Source organism: Eutrigla gurnardus (assembly GCF_963514095.1).
Source record: "Eutrigla gurnardus genome assembly, chromosome: 17".
Classification (NCBI taxonomy): Eukaryota; Metazoa; Chordata; class Actinopteri; order Perciformes; family Triglidae; genus Eutrigla; species Eutrigla gurnardus.
This window is the reverse complement of record NC_139928.1, coordinates 10,123,742-10,127,715: the sequence shown is the minus strand read 5'-3', so window position 1 is coordinate 10,127,715 and position 3,974 is coordinate 10,123,742.

The following is a 3,974-nucleotide window of genomic DNA, read 5'->3' as shown; positions in this document are numbered from 1 at the left end:
ACCTGGAATTCGAATCCTCAAACCACCTCAGCTCCAGCTTATTGCTGGCGACTCAGTTCCCAATTCAGAATTCCTTTCTACACTTTAAATTCATATTTGTGAAAGTTGTACCAATCTATATTTTCATTTTAATACCAAATCAAATTACTAAAGGTAGTCTGCAGTAATTGCCCTTAGCTCACTGGTTTGATTTTACTGTTGTGATTCAATGATGTTAATTTGGTTTCATCTTGAAATTGAATGTGTCCGTCTAAATGCACTGATGAAGTCTGGATGCTTTTTCAACTGTCAGCTCTTTGTTCAGGAGTTAAAACAATAAAATGGACATGTATTAAAAAAACAACCCAAAAGTGATTGTGTTAACTCTGTACCACTTACAACTAATATACAAATAATATGGTAATTTCACTGATTATCACCAAGCCTTTGTGTAGAAAACAGATGATCAAGAATTACATTGGCTCCATCTGGTGGTCAAATAACAGAAAGCGTGCTGTTATGTGAGAAGTAGCTTGATGCCACATTTCTCTGAAGATGCTTCTTTGTTTCGTCATTTCTTTTCTATTTTAATAGGTTAAATGTTGCTTGGTGTTGGTGGAAAGTGTTTGTACACCAATACAAATTTACACTTGTTCAGAGTCTCTGTGAACTTAAGGTATGGCTGCACAAACGGTTAATGTTACAGTTCCTGTACCTAATAAACATAATAATAAACCTGTGTGCTTGCCAGTTTGCCGTCTGTTATAAGAAAAGTACTTAAGAGTCAGACAAAAATCACAAAGAAAATATCCCCTGTAGGATTCCTTTCTGCATTCCTGACGGTTTCATGTGGTGAGTTTCAGATGCTTTACTCATTGTTTAATAACTCAAAAAGGCACAGAGGAAAACAAACAATGCAATCCCCAAAATCAAGCACACAATGCAATACATCGAAACTCATTACATTCACAGGAACAGAATTTGACCGGCTCCACCCAAAAGCTCTGCTTATTTGTTTAGTCACACTAATACCTGAGCCAGTCAGCCATCAGCTGTGGGCTGCAGTGTGTTGGTCTGTGTACCTGTTAGTGTTTAAGGAGCCCTTGAGCGTTTGTTGTAGACGGCTTGTAACTATCCTTAGATGCAGTAGCCGCTCACTTCCTTGGAGAGCTGTTTTTGTGAGCTGACTCTACCAGTCCGACTGGCTGCCTCCCTGCTCTCTTTCCCAGGGTTGGCGTGCCTCGGCTCAACCTGTTGCTCAATGCTGCACAATGGCAGATATTTTCAGGTTTATCGTGTCCCAATTACTTACCGGACTGGCAAAGCACATGCTTTGATGCGAGCAGCACACTGCCGTGGTCACACACACGCAACAACGAAAAGAAAACACAAGCGTAGACAATGTTCTTCATCTGAGTCAACATGAATATTAATACATGGTTGTGTGAGTCACTTTGTGTTAAAGTGTCTCTGAATCTGTCTCAGCCTTTCAACATACAGACAGAAGCTATTTATACATGATATGACATTTCCAAATAATGACTATGTGCTGATGGTAATTCAATTCCAGGTACAAACAATATAAAGGCAGCCAAAAGAACCCGACACAAGAACAGTGTCTTCCCACGGGCCAACATTAATCACACAGTCAAGAACACTCGAACACCAAATCACTGCTGAGATTATCATTTTACAGTTTTTAATGCAGAATTAGATTTTAAATATTTACATGTCATTGTTAAAAGCTTCCACACTCTACAGTATTTGACTTCTGTACTTAATGAATCATCCAGTCTATGTTTGCTCTGTTTTATTGTTATTCTTTTATGTCTCACGTGCTGCCTTTTAAATTACTTTGATTTTATACTATTTTTATCTATGTTTTATACTTTGATGTTGCATCGTTGGTATTCTGTGGACAGTAAAAGAATAATTTAATTGTACAGGGAAATACATTTCTTTGTGCATATGACAATAAATCCTATTATATTATATAACAATTTTTTTTACATAATTAGCTTTAATTTTCCTATTTATATGTTCCTCCCTTTAACTTGTGACTAATGCATGCATGCATTTATCAGCCATAAATGCAGAAATAATGTAGTAATTTGTGTACCTGCCGGTCCAAACCTGCTTGTTATATGTATTAATTTCCATTCTAAAGCAACTGTAACGTCTCCCTCCGTGTGTGTGGCTGCTTCTCCCTCACTGCTTGATCATTTGTAATGGAAGAAAGTCATCCAGTGCTGTGACAGAAATAGATACCGATCACTGTTTCAATATCACTCCACGTCTTCACTTTATTTGTGTCGTGCATTCTCCACATGCCTCTCAGTCTCGGTGGGCAAACGCTCAGATTTCACCCTGAGGAAATCCTTCCGTCAGAACTCCATGAGAGATGCGTTTACTGCAGCTCTATCTGAACCATCTCTGCAAGGAGGTTTTTCTTTATCTGATGGAAGTTATTGTTCAACTTTCAGTGAGACTAACTGTGGTTTGTGGAGAGGAAAGCAGATTGGGAGATATGGAACAGTGGCAGATTAAAACTCTGAGGCGCTGAGATTATGATGTTTAGTCCAGAAGACGTTGTCTCTGTTGTGTGTTATGGGTGAGCAGGGCATGTCAAAATGATGGAACAATTATTTATGAATTTTTTAATTCATTTATTAGGTAACTGTAACACTGTAAAGATGAACCTGTTCCAGCTTCCTAAATGTAAGGATCTCCTCCTTTTTTCTCATTAAGTAGTATATCTTAGCTGGACAGAACTAACCATCACCATCATTAGCATTTTCAGGTATTATAGTAATCAGAAAAGATACGACCTATTAGTTCATGATCAAAACAATCATTAGATGAAGAACGTTAATCCGAAGAGTCATCTGCAGTGTGTATTTGTGCATATGTGTGTCAACTGCATCCATGGTAACCTGCATGTGTGTGTGTGTGTGTGTGTGTGTGTGTGTGTGAGTATCAAGTGCAATGAAGGAGCATTCTGTTTAGGCGTGATACGTGATGAAATTATTCTGCAGAGTTTCGACTGGGACAAGATACGTGAGGAGAGGGAGTCCCCCAGGTATGCAGGTCACCGGCTGCTGAAGGAGAGAGAGAGAGACAGAGAGAGAGAGAGAGAGAGAGAGAGAGAGAGAGAGAGAGAGAGAGAGAGAGAGAGAGAGAGAGAGAGAGAGACACACACACACAGAGAGAGAGAGACGGATCACATTCCTGTTGCCACAAAAACTTTCACTCTAAACGTTGGAGGGAGACAAAAAGCATTCCCTGATTCCTCCCTCCTCCTCTCTGTCTGTCTGTCTGTCTCTCTCTCTCTCTCGCTCCCTCTCTCTCTCTCTCTCTCTCTCTCTCTCTCTCTCTCTCTCTCTCTCTCTTTGCTGCTCAGACTCAGACCAGGTCTTCCTTGTTGGCTCTGGTCCACACAGAAACCTTTTGGGTATTCAAAGGCACACCGAGAAAAAACTTGCTAACGTAATTCCACATCTCAGAGACGTCATTCCCTCAACACAATAGAGAGTCTGAGATTAATGTTGTCCCACTTGTGGTGCGTGTTAACCCCAATGTGAAACATGTACAGTAGTTATAGAAGTTATAAATCAATGCACTGATAAAACTTTTGGCGCAAACGTTATCTCATCTTTTTTATTTGCATTTTATTTACATTGTACCACTAATTCACTTAAATACAAATTCAAACTGTCAAATAACTTGAGTACAATATTAAAAAATGCAGCTGTGCAGTAATACGGCCCCTGTGAGAGTATCACATATACAACAAACAATACATTGTTGTTTTATTAATGTTGGTGCATTCATGTGTAAGTAGCACTTTACTAGCTGGTCCAGGTGGAGCTAAGTGTAGCACTTTACCTGTTATTATAATAACCACTTATTAACTTATTTGCATATCACTGTATAAAATAGATTATTAGAAAAGGTATCACTGAGTTTTGTCTTATTTCAAAAGATGCCATCAATTA